At 32.1% G+C, this 22109-nt stretch overlaps 1 pseudogene; it reads left to right on the forward strand.

Annotated features, from left to right (window-relative positions):
* The window catches only part of LOC141561973 (nuclear cap-binding protein subunit 3 pseudogene), a 75197-nt pseudogene that overhangs the window by 25965 nt on the left and 27123 nt on the right, over positions 1–22109 (forward strand).

Raw genomic sequence — 22109 nt, forward strand, 5'->3', positions numbered from 1 at the left:
GGATTACTTTTGTATCCTGCAACTGTAATAAAATTGTGAATTTTTTCTAGTAGTTATTTAGTTGATTCTCTAGAATTCTCTAAGTATACTACCATATCATCTAAAGAGTGATAATTTGGATTCTTCCTTCCTTACTCTAATTCCTTTAATCTCATTTTCTTCTCCTATTGCCAAAGCTAACATGTTTGTTAGCCAATACAATATTGATTAGTTAGCTTCAATATTGATTAGTAATGGTGATATGTTGGTGAATGTTTCACTCTTGATCTTACTGGGAATGGTTCCAGTTTGTCTCCATTAAATTTGAAGCTTGCTGATGGTTTTAAATAGATGCTACTGATCATTTTAAGGAAAAGTCCTTTTATTCCTATACTCTCTAGCATTTTAATAAAAATGGGTGTTACATTTTGTCAAATGCTTTTTCTATATCTATTGAGATAATCATATGATTTGTATTAGTTTGGTTATTGATATAGTCAATTATACTAATAGTTTTCCTCATATTGAACCAGCTCTGAAATCCTGGCATAAATCCTATTTGATCATGGTGTATTATCCTGGGGATGATTTGCTGCATCCCACAAATTTTGGTATGTCGTCTCATTATTGTCATTCTCTTGGATGAAATTATTGATTTTTTCTAAGATTTGTTGTTTTACCCAGTCATTATTTAGGATTAGATTATTTTGTTTCTAATTAATTTTTGGTCTATTTTCCTCTAGCCTTTTTATTGCATAATTTTTATAGTGTCATGATCTGAAAAGAATGTATTTACTATTTCTGGCTTTCTGCATTTTATTTTAAGGTTTATATGCCCTAATGCATGGTAAATTTTTATATAGGTTCCATCAACTGCTGAGAACAAAGTAAATTCCTTTCTATCTCCACTTAATTTTTTTCTCAAAGATGTATCATATCTGGGTTTTCTAACATTCTGTTTACCTTCTTAACTTTTTTCTTATTTATTTTGTTATTTGATTTATCTAGTTCTAAGAGAGCAAAGTTTAGATCCCCCACTAGAATGCTTTTGCTGTCATCCCAGAAAATGACAATAATGAGATAACATAGAAAATTTATGGGAGGCAGTCAAAGCAGTTCTTTGGGGAAGTTTTATATGTATATGCTTGCTCACATAGAATAAAGAGAGAGAAAGTCAATCAACTGGGCTTGCAACTAAAAAGGCCAGAAAAAAACAAATGAACTCTCAATTAAATATCAAACTTTATAATCTGAAAATAAAAGTGGAGATCCAAAAAACTGCAATTAAGAAAACTATTGAACGAATAAACAAAATTAAGATTTGATTTTATGAAAAAAATCAACAAAATAGATAAAACTTTAGTTAATTTTATTAGAAAAAGAAGAAAATCAAAGTCTTACTATAAAAAATGAAAAGGATGGACTTTCTACCAATGAAGAAGAAATTAGAGCAGTGATTAGGAGCTATTTTGACCAACTATATGTCAATAATTCGGATAATCTGAGTGAAATGTAAATTTCCCAGATTATCAACAGAGGAAATAAATTACTTACATAGTCCCATTTTAGAAAAAAAGAAATTGAATAAGCTATTAATCAGATGTCTAAGAAAAATCTCCAGGGCCAGATGGATTTACATGTGAGTTTTACAAACATTTAAGGAACAATTTTTCCAAAGCTCTGCAAATTATTTGGAAAAATAGAGAAACCATGAGTCCTACTAAATTCCATTTATGATTCAGATGTGGAGCTGAAATCTAAAGCAGGTAGAATCAAAAGATAAAAAGAAAAGTATAGATCAATTTCCCTAATGAATATTTATGCAAAAGTCTTTAATAAAATATTAATCAAAAGATTACAGGAAGTTATCCCTAGGATAATACATAACAGCCAAATAGGATTTATACTAGGAATGCAGTATTGGTTCAAAATTGGGGAAAATATTAGCATAATTCACTTTATCAACATCACAATTGTTATCTCAATAGATGCAGAAAAAACAATTTACAAAATCCAACACCCAATCCTATTACAACACCAGAGAATATAAAAATAAATGGAGTTTTCCTTATCAGTAGCATCTATTTAAAATCATAAGTATCATATGTAATAGGCATAACTAGGATCATCCCAATAAGACCAGGGGTGAAACAAGGTTGTCCTATATCATCATTACTATTCAATATTGTATTAGAAATGTGAGCTTTAGCCATAAGAGAAGAAAAAGAAATTAAAGGACTTAGAGTAGGTAATGAGGAAACCAAACTATCACTTTTTGTGATGCCATTATACTTAGAGAATCCTGGAGAATCAACTAAAAAATTACCAGAGACAATTCACAACTTTATCAAAGTTATAGGATACAACATAAATGCACATAAATCATCAGCATTTCCATTTTACCATGAAAGTTCGGCAGCAAGAGCTACAAAGAGAAACTCCCTTTAAAATAACTATATACAATATAAAATCTCAAAACCTACCTGCTAATAAATAGTCAAGAAGCATATGAGCACAGTTACAAAAAACTTTCCACACAAATAAAGTCACATCTAAACAATTGGAAAAATGTCAAGTGCTCATAAAGTAGGTCAAGATAATGTATTGAAAATGACAGGGACTTCCGACCAAGATGGCGGCATGGAGGCAGACAGCTGCTTGAGCTCCTCATTTTCTCTCAGAATTTACTTCATGACAAGCCTCAGACTTAATTCTTGACCCAGAAAGAAATCCACAAATAATCACCAAGAGGAGATATCCCTGAAAGTCGCCAGAAAAGGTCTGTGTTTGCTCTGGGAGAGGGTCAATCAGACTGGGAGCAGACTGAGGGCAGGCAAGCCAGAGCGGGGCAGGCAAGCCAGAGCGAGACAGGCAGCTCACACAGCTCAGACCAGAGGGGGAGGGGTACTATCTCTGCCGTTTCTGTGAAAAGACTTTTTCCCCAGCGTGGATACTGCATCTTGGCAGCAAGCCTTGAGCAGCAGAGAGGGTATAAACACCGGAGGTGAAGATTAAAACCCCAGAAAGCCAGCGTCTCTCAGAACCCGGCCATCCCCAACCCCTACCTGGACTGACTCAGTGCATTCTCAGAGGCTCAGAGTGCAGACTCAGTACAGTCATTGCTGTTCTGTTAGTGGCTCTCTGCTGCCCTACCCCCAGTCTGTAGAGGAAGCCCATTAATACCATCCAGCCCCATCCCCTGCAAAACAGACCAAATGTTTCTCTTGTCAGTTTGTTTTCTTCGATTCCTACTCTGACAAAATGAACAAAAAATTCAAAAGTGCTCTAACCATTGACAGCTTCTGTGTGGAGAGGGAGCAGACTTCAAATGCTGAGGAGACTAGGAACAGACTGTCCCCAGATGTATCCCCTGGGAGGGATATAAGCTGCTCCTCAATACAAAAGAATCTCATAGAGGAAATCAAAAAGGCTCTCACAACAGAGCTGGAAGAGAAATGGGAAAAGGAAAGGGAAGCTTGGCAAGAGAGCCTGGAGAAGTCATTCCATGCATTCAAAGACAGAGTGGATAAATCAAATCATTGAGAAACACGATTAGTGAGCTGGAAAAGGTAAACAACTCCAAGGAAAACAGGATTAGTGAGCTGGAAAAAGAAAACAGCTCTCTAAAAAATAAAATGGAAAAAAATTCCATAGAAGATAAAAACTCAATTGGACAATTACAAAGAGATATAAAAAAGTGAGTGAAGAAAATACATCATTGAAAATTAGAATGAAACAAGTAGAAATTAATGACTCAAGGAGAAACCAAGAGGTAGTCAAGCAAAACAAGAGAAATGAAACAATTGAAAAGAATGTCAAGTACCTTACTAGAAAGACAACAGACCTGGAAAACAGATCCATGAGAGACAATTTGAGAATAATCGGACTCCCTGAAAAATGGGAGGAAAAAAAGAGCTTGGACACCATTTTCGAGGAAATTATCAAACAGAACTGCCTGGATATTCTGGAAACAGAGGGTAAAATAGACATTGAAAAAATTCATCGATCACCTACTGAAAGGTACCCTAAAATCAAAACGCCAAGAAATATAGTGGCCAAGTTCAAGAACCATCAGACAAAGGAAAAGATATTGGAAGCTGCTAGAAAAAAGCAATTCAGATATGGAGGATCCACAATAAGGATAACCCAGGATCTAGCAGCGTCCACATTAAAAGAATGCAGGGCCTGGAACATGATATTCCGAAAGGCTAAGGAACTTGGTGTGCAGCCAAGAATAACTTACCCAGCAAGAATGAGCATCGTTTTCCAGGGAAGAAGATGGACATTTAACGAAATAAATGAATTCCATCTATTTTTGATGAAAAAAACAGACCTACATAAAAGGTTTGATCTTCAAATACAGAACTCAAGAGATTTCTAAAAAGGTAAAAAGAAATCTTGAGAACTATACTTCTGCCAAAAAATGTGTAAAGAACATATGTACAATTTGTCTTAGAAACTAGAGGTGGAAAGGAAATTATATCATAAAAAAGTGTAAAGTGGTGGTACTACATCTCATGAAGAGGCAAAGGTAACCTATTATATCTGAGAGAAAGAAAGGAGGGAGATGAACATAGCGTGTATCAATAGACATATTCGATTTATGGTGAAACTTCTTCCACTTCATTGAAAAGTGAAAGGGAAGGAGTAAGCTAAGGGGAAGGGAATACAGTAATTTCGAGGAAAAGGGGTAAAATAAGGGGAGGATCTTTAAGGTGGGGGAGGGATCCTAAAAAGGGAGGGCTGTGAAAAGCAAATGGTGTTCACCAGTTTAACATTGGGTAGGGGGGTAAGAGGGAAGGAAAGGGGAAAAGCATAAGCAGGGGTTATAGGATGGCAAGCAATATAGAATTAGTCCTTCTAACCATAAATGTGAATGGGGCAAACTGCCTCATAAAGAGGAAGCAGTTAGCAGACTGGATTAAAAGCCAGAATCCTACTATATGTTGTTTACAGGAAACACACCTGAAACAGGATGAGACATTCAAACTAAAAGTAAAAGGGTGGAGCAGAATCTATTATGCTTCAGGCAAAACCAAAAAAGCAGGAGTAGCCATCCTCATCTCAGATCAAGCAAAAACAAAAATTGATCTAATTAAAAGAGATAAGGAAGGGCTTTATATCCTGCTAAAGGGCAGCATCAATAATGAAGCAGTATAAATATTAAACATATATGCACCAAGTGGTGCAGCTATCTAAATTCTTAAAAGAGAGCTGCAAGAGCAAATAGATAGCAAAACTATAATAGCGGGAGATCTCAACCTTGCACTCTCAGAATTAGATAAATCAAACCACAAAATAAATAAGAAAGAAGTCAAAGAGGTAAATAGAATACTAGAAAAGTTCGATATGATAGATCTTTGGTGAAAGCTAAATGGAGACAGAAAGGAATATACTTTCTTCTCAGCAGTTCATGGCACCTATACAAAAATTGATCATATACTAGGGCATAAAAACCTCAAAATCAAATGCAGTAAGGCAGAAATAGCAAATGCATCCTTTTCAGACCATAATGCAATCAAAATAACATTTAATAAAAATCCAGGGGAAAATAGACCAAAAAATAATTGGAAACTAAATAATCTTATACTAAAGAATGATTGGGTAAAACAGCAAATCATATACATAATTAATAACTTCACCCAAGAAAATGACAATAATGAGACATCATACCAAAATGTGTGGGATACAGCCAAAGCAGTAATAAGGGGAAGTTTTATATCTCTACAGGCCTACTTGCATAAAATAGAGAGAGGGCCAACGAATGGGGCTTACAACTAAAATTCCTAGAAAAGGAACAAATTAAAAACCCCCAGACAAACACAAAACTTGAAATTCAAAAAATAAAAGGTGAGATTAATAAAATTGAAAGTAAAAAAAAAAAAAGTATTGAATTAATTAATAAAACTAAGAGTTGGTTTTATGAAAAAACCAACAAAATAGACAAACCCTTAGTAAACCTGATTAAAAAAAGGAAAGAGAAAAAGCAAATTGATAGTCTTGAAAAGGAAAAGGGTGAACTCAGCACTAATGAAGAGGAAATTAGAACAATAGTTAGGAGCTACTTTGCTCAACTTTATGCCGATAAATTCGATAACTTAAATGAAATGGAAGAATACCTTCAAAAATATAGCTTGCCCAGATTAACAGAGGAAGAAGTAAGTAGTCTAAATAGCCCCATCTCAGAAAAAGAAATAGAACAAGCTATTAACCAACTTCTTAAGAAAAAGTCCCCAGGACCAGATGGATTTACAGGTGAATTCAACCAAACATTTAAAGAACAACTAACTCCAGTGCTATGTAAACTATTTGAAAAAATAGGGATTGAAAGAGTCCTACCAAATTCCTTCTATGACACAGACATGGTACTGATACCTAAACCAGGTAGATCGAAAACTGAGAAAGAAAACTATAGACCAATTTCCTTAATGAATATTGATGCTAAAATCTTAAGTAAGATATTAGCAAATAGACTTCAGAAAATCATCCCCAGGATAATACACTATGACCAAGTGGGATTTATACCAGGAATGCAGGGCTGGTTTAATATTAGGAAAACTATTAGTATAATTGACCATATTAATAATCAAATTAATAAAAACCATATGATCATCTCAATAGATGCAGAAAAAGCATTTGATAAAATCCAACATAAATTCCTACTAAAAACGCTTGAGAGTATAGGAATAAATGGACTATTCCTTAAAATAACAAGGAGCATATATTTAAAACCTTCAGTAAACATCATATGTAATGGTGATAAACTAGAACCTTTCCCTGTAAGATCAGGAGTGAAACAAGGTTGCCCACTATCACCATTACTATTCAATATAGTACTAGAAACTCTAGCCTCAGCAATAAGAGCCGAGAAAGAGATTCAAGGAATTAGAGTGGGAAATGAAGAAATCAAATTGTCACTTTTCACAGATGACATGATGGTATACTTAGAGAACCCCAAAGACTCTGCTAAAAAGCTATTAGAAATAATTCAGAATTTTAGCAAAGTCGCAGGATACAAAATAAATCCACATAAATCCTCAGGATTTTTATACATTACCAACACAATCCAACAGCAAGAGATACAAAGAGAAATTCCATTCAAAATAAGAGTAGATAGTATAAAATATTTGGGAATATATCTACCAAAGGAGAGTCAGGAATTATATGAGCAAAATTACAAAACACTTGCCACAAAAATAAAGTCAGATTTAAATAATTGGAAAGACATTCAGTGCTCTTGGATAGGCCAAGCGAATATAATAAAGATGACAATACTCCCCAAACTAATCTATTTATTTAGTGCTATACCAATCAGACTCCCAAGAAACTATTTTAATGACCTAGAAAAAATAACAACAAAATTCATATGGAAGAATAAAAGGTCGAGAATTGCAAGGGGACTAATGAAAAAAAGTCAGAGGAAGGTGGTTTAAGTGTACCTGATTTAAAGCTATATTATAAAGCAACAGTCACCAAAATCATTTGGTATTGGCTAAGAAATAGACTAGTTGATGAGTGGCATAGGTTAGGTTCACAGGGCAAGATAGTGAACAAAAATAGCAATCTAATCTTTGACAAACCCAAAGATCCCAAATTTTGGGATAAGAATTCATTATTTGACAAAAACTGCTGGGAAAACTGGAAATTAGTATGGCAGAAACTAGGCATGGACCCACATTTAACACCACATACTAAGATTAGATCAAAATGGGTCCAAGATTTAGGCATAAAGAACGAAATCATAAATAAATTGGAGGAACATGGGATGGTTTACCTCTCAGACTTATGGAGGATGAAGGAGTTTGTGTCCAAGGGAGAACTAGAGACCATTATTGATCACAAAATAGAACATTTTGATTACACCAAATTAAAAAGTTTCTGCACAAACAAAACTAATGCAAACAAGATTAGAAGGGAAGTAACAAATTGGGAAAAAATTTTTTGCAGTTAAAGGTTCTGATAAAGGCCTCATCTCCAAAATATACGGAGAATTGACTTTAATTTATAAGAAATCAAGCCATTCTCCAATTGATAAATGGTCAAAGGATATGAACAGACAATTTTCAGATGATGAAATTGAAACTATTTCCACTCATATGAAAGAGTGTTCCAAATCACTATTGATCAGAGAAATGCAAATTAAGACAACTCTGAGGTATCATTACATACCTGTCAGATTGGCTAAGATGACAGGAACAAATAACGATGAATGTTGGAGGGGCTGTGGGAAAACTGGGACACTGATGCATTGTTGGTGGAGTTGTGAAAGAATCCAACCATTCTGGAGAGCAATCTGGAATTATGCCCAAAAAGTTATCAAAATGTGCATACCCTTTGACCCAGCCATACTACTACTGGGCTTATACCCCAAGGAACTACTAAAGAAGGGAAAGGGACCTGTATGTGCCAAAATGTTTGTGGCAGCCCTTTTCATTGTGGCTAGAAGCTGGAAGATGAATGGATGTCCATCAATTGGAGAACGGTTGGGTAAACTATGGTATATAAATGTTATGGAATATTATTGTTCTATAAGAAATGACCAACAGGAGAAATGCAGAGAGGCTTGGAGAGACTTACATCAACTGATGCTGAGTGAAATGAGCAGAACCAGAAGATCATTATACACTTCAAAAATGATACTGTACAAGGATGTATGCTGATGGGAGTGGATTTCTTCAACATAGAGAAGAGCTAATCCAATCCCAATTGATTAATGATGGACAGAACCAGCTACATCCAGAAAAGGAACACTGGGAAATGAATGTAAACTGTTATTTTTACCTTCTGAATCCAATTCTTCCTGTGCAACAAAAAAATCGGTTCTACACACATATATTGTATCTAGAATATACTGTAATATATTTAACATATATAAGACTGCTTGTCATCTGGGGGAGGGGGTTGGGGGAGGAAGGGAAAAAATCTGAATAGAAGTAAGTGCAAGGGATAATGTTGTAAAAAATTACCCATGCATATGTACTGTCAAAAAAATGTTATAATTATAAAATAAAATAAAAAATTAAAAAAAAATAAAAGAGTCTTTTCTAAAGATAACAACTTGAAAACTATCAGATACATATTCTCTTGAATGAAGGTGCAGAAAAGAATCTAAGGAAAAAACATTGTTTCACAAGATATTATCCATACAAAAGTCTAGAAACAACGATTTTTTTTTTAGGTTGAGTCTCAAGAAAAGAACCTAGAAAAGAGTTCTTTCTAGAGATAGTTTCCAGAAAAGAATTTAGAAAAATGTTTTCTAGAATGGGGCTCTAAAAAAGAATCTAAAAAAGACTTGTTTCTAGATAGAAGATCTAGAAAACTATGTTTTCTAAATTGAGGATTTAGACAAGGACTTAGTAAAGAATTCTTTCTAGAGAGAGGATACAAAAAATATTCTAGAAAAGGTTTTTGTCTATATTAAGGTTTTAGAAAAGAACCAAGAAAAGTCCCTTTTCTAAAGACAACAACAAGAAAAGTATCTAAAAAATGTTTTCTTGAATGAGGCTCCAGAAAAGAATCAAAAAAAAAAAAACAACTTTGTTTCAAGAAAGATGATTCATAAAAGAATCTAGAAAAGTACGATTTCTAGATTGAGGCTCTAGAAAAGAATCTAGAGAAATCTTTCTAGAGAGAGGATCAAGAAAAGAATGTTTTCCAGAATTGAGTCTCTAGAAAATGATCCTGAAAAGAATTGTTTCTAGAGAACGGATCTAGAAAAGTTTCCAGAAAAGATTATTTTCTAGATTGAGGTTTTCCAAAAGAACCTAGAATAGTCTCTTTTCTAAAGAGAACAAGAAGAAAAGTACCTAAAAATGTTTTCTTGGATGAGAATCCATAAAATAATCTAAGAAAAAAATTTTATTTCAAGAGAGTTGATCCATAAAAGAATCTAGAAAAGAAGGTTTTTTTTTTAAGGTTGAGGCTGTAGAAAAAAATCTAGAAAAGAGTTGTTTCTAGAGAGAATAACTAAAAAAGTATCTAGAACAATATTTTATAGAATGAGGCTTTAGAAAAAATCAACAAAAACTGTGTTTCAAGAGAGATGATCCATAAAAGAATCAAGAAAAGTAGGATTTCTAGATTGAGGCTCTAGAATAGAATCTAGAAAATAGTAATTATCAGAAAGAGGATCAAGAAAAGAATGTTTTCTCCATTGAGGCTCTAGAAAATTATCTCTAAAAGAATTGTTTCCAGAGAGAAGATCTAGAAAATTTTCCAGAAGAGATTTTTTTCTAGATTGAGGTTTTCAAAATGAATCTAGAAAAGTCTCTTTTCTAAAGAGAACAAGAAGAATAGTACCTAAAAATGTTTTCTTGAGTGAGAATCTATAAAATAACCTACCAAATATACTTTATTTCAAGAGAGTTGATCCATAAAAGAATCAAGAAAAGTAGGATTTTCTAGATTGAGGCTCTAGAATAGAATCTAGAAAATAGTTATTTCCAGAAAGAGGATCAAGAAAAGAATGTTTTCTCCATTGAGGCTCTAGAAAATGATCTCTAAAAGAATTGTTTTCCAGAGAGAGGATCTAGAAAATTTTCCAGAAAAGATTTTTTTGTAGATTGAGGTGTTCAAAATGAATCTAGAAAAGTCTCTTTTCTAAAGAGAACAAGAAGAAAAGTACCTAAAAATGTTTTCTTGCATGAGAATCCATAAAATAATCTACCAAAAATACTTTATTTCAAGAGCGTTGATCCATAAAAGAATCTAGAAAAGAACTTTTTTGTAGGTTGAGGCTGTAGAAAAGAAACTAGAAAAGAGTTGTTTCTAGAGAGAGGATCCAGAAAAGAATATAAAAAAAAATGTTTTCTAGAATGGAGCTCTAGTTAAGAAGCTAGAAAACAGTTGTTTCTAGATTGAACATCTAGAAAAGTATGTTTTCTGGGTTGAGGCTCTAGAAAAAGGTCTCTTCAAGAATTCTTAATAGAGAGAGGATGCAGAAAAAACTTTCTTTCTAGAGAGATGATCTGTAAAAGAATCTAGAAAAGTCTCTTTTCTAAAGAGAACAAGAAAAGTATCTAAAAATGGTTTCTCGAATGAGGCCCCAGAAAAAATCTAACAACAAAAAAAACAATGTTTCAGAAGATAAGATCCATAAAAGAATCTACAAAAGACTTGTTTTTTTAGATTGATGATCTAGAAAAGAATCTAGAAAAGAGTTGTTTCTAGAGAGAGTATCCAGAAAAGAATCTAGAAAAATGTTTTCTAGAATGGGGCTCTAGAGAAGAATCTAAAAAAAGACTTGTTTCTAGATAGAAGATCTAGAAAACTACGTTTTCTAAGTTGAGATCTCGACAAGGACCTAGTTAAGAATTCTTTCTAGAGAGAGGATACATCAAAGTTTCTAGAAAAAGAATCTAGAAAAGAGTTGTTTCCAGAGAGATTATAAAGAAAAGAATGTTTTCTCCATTGAGGCTCTAGAAAATGATCTCTAAAAGAATTGTTTCCAAAGAGAGGATCTAGAAAATTTTCCAGAAAAGATATTTTTCTAGATTGTTGTTTACAAAATGAATCTAGAAAAGTCTCTTTTCTAAAGAGAACAAGAAGAAAAGTACCTAAAAATGTTTTCTTGCATGAGAATCCATAAAATAATCTACCAAAAATACTTTATTTCAAGAGAGTTGATCCATAAAAGAATCTAGAAAAGAACTTTTTTGTAGGTTGAGGCTGTAGAAAAGAATCTAGAAAAGAGTTGTTTCCAGAGAGAGGATCCAGAAAAGAATCAAAAAAAATGTTTTCTAGAACGGAGCTCTCGTTAAGAAGGTAGAAAACAGTTGTTTCTAGATAGAACATCTAGAAAAGTATGTTTTCTTAGTTGAGGCTCTAGAAAAGGGTCTCTTCAAGAATTCTTACTAGAGAGAGGATGCAGAAAAAAATTTCGAGAAAAAATTTTTGACTAGATTGAGGTCCTAGAAAATCTTCTAGAAAAGAATTGTTTTTAGAGCAAAGAAATAGAAAAGAATCAAGAAAATATTTTCTAGAATGAGGCTCTAGAAAAGAATCTATAAAAACTTTGTTTCAAGAGAGATGATCTGTAAAAGAATCTAGAAAAGTCTCTTTTCTAAAGAGAACAAGAAAAGTATTTAAAAATGTTTTCTTGAATGAGGCCCCAGAAAACAACCTAACAACAACAACAACAACAACAACAACAACAAAAAAAAAAAAACAATGTTTCAGAAGATAAGATCCATAAAAGAATCTACAAAAGACTTGTTTTTTTTAGATTGATGATCTAGAAAAGAATCTAGAAAAGGGTTGTTTCTAGATAGAGTATCCAGAAAAGAATCTAGAAAAATGTTTTCTAGAATGGGGCTCTAGAGAAGAATCTAAAAAAGACTTGTTTCTAGATAGAAGATCTAGAAAATTACGTATTCTAAGTAGAGGATCTCGACAAGGACCTAGTTAAGAATTCTTTCTAGAGAGAGAATACAGAAAAGAAGCTAGAAAAATGTTTTCTAGAATGGGGCTCTAGAGAAGAATCTAAAAAAGACTTGCTCCTAGATAGAAGATCTAGAAAACTACGTATTCTAAGTTGAGGATCTCAACAAGGACCTATTTAAGAATTCTTTTTAGAGAGAGGATACAGAAAAGTTTCTAGAAAAGATTTTTGTCTAGATTGAGGTTTTCCAAAAGAACCTCGAAAAGTCTCTTTTCTAAAGAGAACAATTAGAAAAGTATCTAAACAATGTTTTCTTGAATGACGCCCCAGAAAAGAATCTAACAAAAAAAAAATAATGTTTCAGATTATAAGATCCATAAAAGAATCTACAAAAGACTGGTTTTTTTAGATTGATGATCTAGAAAAGAATCTAGAAAAGTGTTGTTTCTAGAGAGAGGATCCAGAAAAGAATCTAGAAAATGTTTTCTAGAATGGGGCTCTTGAAAGGAATCTAGAAAATACTTGTTTCTAGACAGACGATCTAGAAAACTATGTTTTCTAAGTTGAACCTCTGGAAAAGGATGTGGTAAAGAATTCTTTCTAGATAGAGTATGCAGAAAAGTTTGTAGAAAAGATTTTTGTGTAGATTGAGTTTCTAGAAAATCATCTAGAAAAGAAGTGTTTCTAGAGAGAATAACTAGAAACGTATCTAGACAAATATTTTCTAGAGTGAGGCTCTAGAAAAGAATCGACAAAAACTGTGTTTCAAGAGAGATGATCCATAAAAGAATCAAGAAAAGTAGGATTTCTAGATTGAGGCTCTAGAATAGAATCTAGAAAATAGTTATTTCCAGAAAGAGGATCAAGAAAAAAATGTTTTCTCCATTGAGGCTCTAGAAAATGATCTCTAAAAGAATTGTTTCCAGAGAGAGGATCTAGAAAATTTTCCAGAAAAGATTTTTTTGTAGATTGAGGTGTTCAAAATGAATCTAGAAAAGTCTCTTTTCTAAAGAGAACAAGAAGAAAAGTACCTAAAAATGTTTTCTTGCATGAGAATCCATAAAATAATCTACCAAAAATACTTTATTTCAAGAGAGTTGATCCATAAAAGAATCTAGAAAAGAACTATTTTGTAGGTTGAGGTTGTAGAAAAGAATCTAGAAAAGAGTTGTTTCTAGAGAGAGGATCCAGAAAAGAATCAAAAAAAATGTTTTCTAGAACGGAGCTCTCGTTAAGAAGGTAGAAAACAGTTGTTTCTAGATAGAACATCTAGAAAAGTATGTTTTCTTAGTTGAGGCTCTAGAAAAGGGTCTCTTCAAGAATTCTTACTAGAGAGAGGATGCAGAAAAAAATTTCGAGAAAAGATTTTTGACTAGATTGAGGTCCTAGAAAATCTTCTAGAAAAGAATTGTTTTTAGAGCAAAGAAATAGAAAAGAATCAAGAAAATATTTTCTAGAATGAGGCTCTAGAAAAGAATCTATAAAAACTTTGTTTCAAGAGAGATGATCTGTAAAAGAATCTAGAAAAGTCTCTTTTCTAAAGAGAACAAGAAAAGTATTTAAAAATGTTTTCTTGAATGAGGCCCCAGAAAACAACCTAACAACAACAACAACAACAACAACAACAACAACAACAAAAAACAATGTTTCAGAAGATAAGATCCATAAAAGAATCTACAAAAGACTTGTTTTTTTTAGATTGATGATCTAGAAAAGAATCTAGAAAAGGGTTGTTTCTAGAGAGAATATCCAGAAAAGAAGTTAGAAAAATGTTTTCTAGAATGGGGCTCTAGAGAAGAATCTAAAAAAGACTTGTTTCTAGATAGAAGATCTAGAAAACTACGTGTTCTAAGTTGAGGATCTCGACAAGGACCTAGTTAAGAATTCTTTCTAGAGAGAGGATACATCAAAGTTTCTAGAAAATATTTTTGCCTAGATTGAGGTTTTCCAAAAGAACCTCGAAAAGTCTCTTTTCTAAAGAGAACAATTAGAAAAGTATCTAAACAATGTTTTCTTGAATGACGCCCCAGAAAAGAATCTAACAAAAAAAAAAAATGTTTCAGAAGATAAGATCCATAAAAGAATCTACAAAAGACTGGTTTTTTTAGATTGATGATCTAGAAAAGAATCTAGAAAAGTGTTGTTTCTAGAGAGAGGATCCAGAAAAGAATCTAGAAAATGTTTTCTAGAATGGGGCTCTTGAAAGGAATCTAGAAAATACTTGTTTCTAGACAGACGATCTAGAAAACTATGTTTTCTAAGTTGAACCTCTGGAAAAGGATGTGGTAAAGAATTCTTTCTAGATAGAGTATGCAGAAAAGTTTGTAGAAAAGATTTTTGTGTAGATTGAGGTTCTAGAAAATCATCTAGAAAAGAAGTGTTTCTAGAGAGAATAACTAGAAACGTATCTAGACAAATATTTTCTAGAGTGAGGCTCTAGAAAAGAATCGACAAAAACTGTGTTTCAAGAGAGATGATCCATAAAAGAATCAAGAAAAGTAGGATTTCTAGATTGAGGCTCTAGAATAGAATCTAGAAAATAGTTATTTCCAGAAAGAGGATCAAGAAAAAAATGTTTTCTCCATTGAGGCTCTAGAAAATGATCTCTAAAAGAATTGTTTCCAGAGAGAGGATCTAGAAAATTTTCCAGAAAAGATTTTTTTGTAGATTGAGGTGTTCAAAATGAATCTAGAAAAGTCTCTTTTCTAAAGAGAACAAGAAGAAAAGTACCTAAAAATGTTTTCTTGCATGAGAATCCATAAAATAATCTACCAAAAATACTTTATTTCAAGAGAGTTGATCCATAAAAGAATCTAGAAAAGAACTTTTTTGTAGGTTGAGGCTGTAGAAAAGAATCTAGAAAAGAGTTGTTTCTAGAGAGAGGATCCAGAAAAGAATCAAAAAAAATGTTTTCTAGAACGGAGCTCTCGTTAAGAAGGTAGAAAACAGTTGTTTCTAGATAGAACATCTAGAAAAGTATGTTTTCTTAGTTGAGGCTCTAGAAAAGGGTCTCTTCAAGAATTCTTACTAGAGAGAGGATGCAGAAAAAAATTTCGAGAAAAGATTTTTGACTAGATTGAGGTCCTAGAAAATCTTCTAGAAAAGAATTGTTTTTAGAGCAAAGAAATAGAAAAGAATCAAGAAAATATTTTCTAGAATGAGGCTCTAGAAAAGAATCTATAAAAACTTTGTTTCAAGAGAGATGATCTGTAAAAGAATCTAGAAAAGTCTCTTTTCTAAAGAGAACAAGAAAAGTATTTAAAAATGTTTTCTTGAATGAGGCCCCAGAAAACAACCTAACAACAACAACAACAACAACAACAACAACAACAACAAAAAACAATGTTTCAGAAGATAAGATCCATAAAAGAATCTACAAAAGACTTGTTTTTTTTAGATTGATGATCTAGAAAAGAATCTAGAAAAGGGTTGTTTCTAGAGAGAATATCCAGAAAAGAAGTTAGAAAAATGTTTTCTAGAATGGGGCTCTAGAGAAGAATCTAAAAAAGACTTGTTTCTAGATAGAAGATCTAGAAAACTACGTGTTCTAAGTTGAGGATCTCGACAAGGACCTAGTTAAGAATTCTTTCTAGAGAGAGGATACATCAAAGTTTCTAGAAAATATTTTTGCCTAGATTGAGGTTTTCCAAAAGAACCTCGAAAAGTCTCTTTTCTAAAGAGAACAATTAGAAAAGTATCTAAACAATGTTTTCTTGAATGACGCCCCAGAAAAGAATCTAACAAAAAAAAAATAATGTTTCAGATTATAAGATCCATAAAAGAATCTACAAAAGACTGGTTTTTTTAGATTGATGATCTAGAAAAGAATCTAGAAAAGTGTTGTTTCTAGAGAGAGGATCCAGAAAAGAATCTAGAAAATGTTTTCTAGAATGGGGCTCTTGAAAGGAATCTAGAAAATACTTGTTTCTAGACAGACGATCTAGAAAACTATGTTTTCTAAGTTGAGCCTCTGCAAAAGGATGTGGTAAAGAATTCTTTCTAGATAGAGTATGCAGAAAAGTTTGTAGAAAAGATTTTTGTGTAGATTGAGGTTCTAGAAAATCATCTAGAAAAGAAGTGTTTCTAGAGAGAATAACTAGAAACGTATCTAGACAAATATTTTCTAGAGTGAGGCTCTAGAAAAGAATCGACAAAAACTGCGTTTCAAGAGAGATGATCCATAAAAGAATCAAGAAAAGTAGGATTTCTAGATTGAGGCTCTAGAATAGAATCTAGAAAAGAGTTGTTTCCAGAGAGATTATAAAGAAAAGAATGTTTTCTCCATTGAGGCTCTAGAAAATGATCTCTAAAAGAATTGTTTCCAAAGAGAGGATCTAGAAAATTTTCCAGAAAAGATATTTTTCTAGATTGTTGTTTACAAAATGAATCTAGAAAAGTCTCTTTTCTAAAGAGAACAAGAAGAAAAGTACCTAAAAATGTTTTCTTGCATGAGAATCCATAAAATAATCTACCAAAAATACTTTATTTCAAGAGAGTTGATCCATAAAAGAATCTAGAAAAGAACTTTTTTGTAGGTTGAGGCTGTAGAAAAGAATCTAGAAAAGAGTTGTTTCTAGAGAGAGGATCCAGAAAAGAATCAAAAAAAATGTTTTCTAGAACGGAGCTCTCGTTAAGAAGGTAGAAAACAGTTGTTTCTAGATAGAACATCTAGAAAAGTATGTTTTCTTAGTTGAGGCTCTAGAAAAGGGTCTCTTCAAGAATTCTTACTAGAGAGAGGATGCAGAAAAAAATTTCGAGAAAAGATTTTTGACTAGATTGAGGTCCTAGAAAATCTTCTAGAAAAGAATTGTTTTTAGAGCAAAGAAATAGAAAAGAATCAAGAAAATATTTTCTAGAATGAGGCTCTAGAAAAGAATCTATAAAAACTTTGTTTCAAGAGAGATGATCTGTAAAAGAATCTAGAAAAGTCTCTTTTCTAAAGAGAACAAGAAAAGTATTTAAAAATGTTTTCTTGAATGAGGCCCCAGAAAACAACCTAACAACAACAACAACAACAACAACAACAACAACAAAAACAACAACAACAAAAAACAATGTTTCAGAAGATAAGATCCATAAAAGAATCTACAAAAGACTTGTTTTTTTTAGATTGATGATCTAGAAAAGAATCTAGAAAAGGGTTGTTTCTAGAGAGAATATCCAGAAAAGAAGTTAGAAAAATGTTTTCTAGAATGGGGCTCTAGAGAAGAATCTAAAAAAGACTTGTTTCTAGATAGAAGATCTGGAAAACTACGTTTTCTAAGTTGAGGATCTCGACAAGGACCCAGTTAAGAATTCTTTCTAGAGAGAGGATACATCAAAGTTTCTAGAAAATATTTTTGCCTAGATTGAGGTTTTCCAAAAGAACCTCGAAAAGTCTCTTTTCTAAAGAGAACAATTAGAAAAGTATCTAAACAATGTTTTCTTGAATGACGCCCCAGAAAAGAATCTAACAAAAAAAAAATAATGTTTCAGATTATAAGATCCATAAAAGAATCTACAAAAGACTGGTTTTTTTAGATTGATGATCTAGAAAAGAATCTAGAAAAGTGTTGTTTCTAGAGAGAGGATCCAGAAAAGAATCTAGAAAATGTTTTCTAGAATGGGGCTCTTGAAAGGAATCTAGAAAATACTTGTTTCTAGACAGACGATCTAGAAAACTATGTTTTCTAAGTTGAGCCTCTGCAAAAGGATGTGGTAAAGAATTCTTTCTAGATAGAGTATGCAGAAAAGTTTGTAGAAAAGTTTTTTGTGTAGATTGAGGTTCTAGAAAATCATCTAGAAAAGAAGTGTTTCTAGAGAGAATAACTAGAAACGTATCTAGACAAATATTTTCTAGAGTGAGGCTCTAGAAAAGAATCGACAAAAACTGTGTTTCAAGAGAGATGATCCATAAAAGAATCAAGAAAAGTAGGATTTCTAGATTGAGGCTCTAGAATAGAATCTAGAAAAGAGTTGTTTCCAGAGAGATTATAAAGAAAAGAATGTTTTCTCCATTGAGGCTCTAGAAAATGATCTCTAAAAAAATTGTTTCCAGAGAGAGGAACTAGAAAATTTTCCAGAAAAGATTTTTTTCTAGATTGTTCTTTTCAAAATGAATCTAGAAAAGTCTCTTTTCTAAAGAGAACAAGAAGAAAAGTACCTAAAAATGTTTTCTTGCATGAGAATCCATAAAATAATCTACCAAAAATACTTTATTTCAAGAGAGTTGATCCATAAAAGAATCTAGAAAAGAACTTTTTTGTAGGTTGAGGCTTTAGAAAAGAATCTAGAAAAGAGTTGTTTCTAGAGAGAAGAAAAAAAAAAGTATCAAGAAAAATATTTTCTAGAATGAGGCTCTAGAAAAGAATCTAGAAAAGGGTTGTTTCTAGAGAGAGCATCCAGAAAAGAATAAAAAAAAAATGTTTTCTAGAATGGAGCTCTAGTTAAGAAGCTAGAAAACAGTTGTTTCTAGATAGAACATCTAGAAAACTATGTTTTCTGGGTTGAGGCTCTAGAAAAGGATCTCTTAAAGAATTCTTACTAGAGAGAGGATGCAGAAAAAATTACTAGAAAGATTTTTGACTACATTGAGGTTCTAGAAAATCTTCTAGAAAAGAATTGTTTTTAGAGCGAAGAAATAGAAAAGAATCAAGAAAATATTTTCTAGAATGAGGCTCTAAGAAAGAATCTATAAAAACTTTCTTTCTAGAGAAATGATCTGTAAAAGAATCTAGAAAAGTCTCTTTTCTAAAGAGAACAAGAAAAGTATCCAAAAATGTTTTCTTGAATGAGGCCCCAGAAAACCACCTAACAACAACAACAACAACAAAAAAAAACAATGTTTCAGAAGATACGATCCATAAAGAATTTACAAAAGACTAGTTTTTTTTAGATTGATGATCTAGAAAAGAATCTAGAAAAGAGTTTTTTCTAGAGAGAGTATCCAGAAAAGAAGTTAGAAAAATGTTTTCTAGAATGGGGCTCTAGAGAAGAATCTAAAAAAGACTTGTTTCTAGATAGAAGATCTAGAAAACTACGTGTTCTAAGTTGAGGATCTCGACAAGGACCTAGTTAAGAATTCTTTCTAGAGAGAGGATACATCAAAGTTTCTAGAAAATATTTTTGCCTAGATTGCGGTTTTCCTAAAGAACCTCGAAAAGTCTCTTTTCTAAAAAGAACAATTAGAAAAGTATCTAAAAAATATTTTCTTGAATGACGCCCCAGAAAAGATTCTAAAAAAAAAAAACAATGTTTTAGAAGGTAAGATCCATAAAAGAATCTACAAAAGACTTGTTTTTTTAGATTGATGATCTAGAAAAGAATCTAGAAAAGTGTTGTTTCTAGAGAGAGGATCCAGAAAAGAATCTAGAAATTGTTTTCTAGAATGGGGCTCTTGAAAGGAATCTAGAAAATACTTGTTTCTAGACAGACGATCTAGAAAACTATGTTTTCCAAGTTGAGCCTCTGGAAAAGGATGTGGCAAAGAATTCTTCCTAGATAGAGTATGCAGAAAAGTTTGTAGAAAATATTTTTGTCTAGATTGAGGTTCTAGAAAATCATCTAGAAAAGAAGTGTTTCTAGAGAGAATAACTAGAAAAGTATCTAGACAAATATTTTCTAGAGTGAGGCTCTAGAAAAGAATCGACAAAAACTGCGTTTCAAGAGAGATGATCCATAAAAGAATCAAGAAAAGTAGGATTTCTAGATTGAGGCTCTAGAATAGAATCTAGAAAATAGTTATTTCCAGAAAGAGGATCAAGAAAAATGTTTTCTCCATTGAGGCTCTAGAAAATGATCTCTAAAAGAATTGTTTCCAGAGAGAGGATCTAGAAAATTTTCCAGAAAAGATTTTTTTCTAGATTGTTCTTTTCAAAATGAATCTAGAAAAGTCTCTTTTCTAAAGAGAACAAGAATAAAAGTACCTAAAAATGTTTTCTTGCATGAGAATCCATAAAATAATCTACCAAAAATACTTTATTTCAAGAGAGTTGATCCATAAAAGAATCTAGAAAAGAACTTTTTCGTAGGTTGAGGCTTTAGAAAAGAATCTAGAAAAGAGTTGTTTCTAGAGAGAAGAAAAAAAAAGTATCAAGAAAAATATTTTCTAGAATGAGGCTCTAGAAAAGAATCTAGAAAAGGCTTGTTTCTAGAGAGAGCATTCAGAAAAGAATAAAAAAATGTTTTCTAGAATGAGCTCTAGTTAAGAAGCTAGAAAACAGTTGTTTCTAGATAGAACATCTAGAAAACTATGTTTTCTGGGTTGAGGCTCTAGAAAAGGATCTCTTAAAGAATTCTTACTAGAGAGAGGATGCAGAAAAAATTACTAGAAAGATTTTTGACTACATTGAGGTTCTAGAAAATCTTCTAGAAAAGAATTGTTTTTAGAGTGAAGAAATAGAAAAGAATCAAGAAAATATTTTCTAGAATGAGGCTCTAAGAAAGAATCTATAAAAACTTTCTTTCTAGAGAGATGATCTGTAAAAGAATCTAGAAAAGTCTCTTTTCTAAAGAGAACAAGAAAAGTATCCAAAAATGTTTTTTTGAATGAGGCCCCAGAAAACCACCTAACAACAACAACAACAACAACAAAAACACAATGTTTCAGAAGATACGATCCATAAAAGAATTTACAAAAGACTAGTTTTTTTTAGATTGATGATCTAGAAAAGAATCTAGAAAAGGGTTGTTTCTAGAGAGAGTATCCAGAATAGAAGTTAGAAAAATGTTTTCTAGAATGGGGCTCTAGAGAAGAATCTAAAAAAGACTTGTTTCTAGATAGAAGATCTAGAAAACTACGTGTTCTAAGTTGAGGATCTCGACAAGGACCTAGTTAAGAATTCTTTCTAGAGAGAGGATACATCAAAGTTTCTAGAAAATATTTTTGCCTAGATTGCGGTTTTCCAAAAGAACCTCGAAAAGTCTCTTTTCTAAAAAGAACAATTAGAAAAGTATCTAAAAAATATTTTCTTGAATGACGCCCCAGAAAAGATTCTAAAAAAAAAAAACAATGTTTTAGAAGGTAAGATCCATAAAAGAATCTACAAAAGACTTGTTTTTTTAGATTGATGATCTAGAAGAGAATCTAGAAAAGTGTTGTTTCTAGAGAGAGGATCCAGAAAAGAATCTAGAAATTGTTTTCTAGAATGGGGCTCTTGAAAGGAATCTAGAAAATACTTGTTTCTAGACAGATGATCTAGAAAACTATGTTTTCTAAGTTGAGCCTCTGGAAAAGGATGTGGCAAAGAATTCTTCCTAGATAGAGTATGCAGAAAAGTTTGTAGAAAATATTTTTGTCTAGATTGAGGTTTTAGAAAATCATCTAGAAAAGAAGTGTTTCTAGAGAGAATAACTAGAAAAGTATATAGACAAATATTTTCTAGAGTGAGGCTCTAGAAAAGAATCGACAAAAACTGTGTTTCAAGAGAGATGATCCATAAAAGAATCAAGAAAAGTAGGATTTCTAGATTGAGGCTCTAGAATAGAATCTAGAAAATAGTTATTTCCAGAAAGAGGATCAAGAAAGGAATGTTTTCTCCATTGAGGCTCTAGAAAATCATCTCTAAAAGAATTGTTTCCAGAGAAAGGAACTAGAAAATTTTCCAGAAAAGATTTTTTTCTAGTTTGTTCTTTTCAAAATGAATCTAGAAAAGTCTCTTTTCTAAAGAGAACAAGAAGAAAAGTACCTAAAAATGTTTTCTTGCATGAGAATCCATAAAATAATCTACCAAAAATACTTTATTTCAAGAGAGTTGATCCATAAAAGAATCTA

Source organism: Sminthopsis crassicaudata, chromosome 3, assembly GCF_048593235.1.
Source record: "Sminthopsis crassicaudata isolate SCR6 chromosome 3, ASM4859323v1, whole genome shotgun sequence".
NCBI lineage: Eukaryota > Metazoa > Chordata > Mammalia > Dasyuromorphia > Dasyuridae > Sminthopsis > Sminthopsis crassicaudata.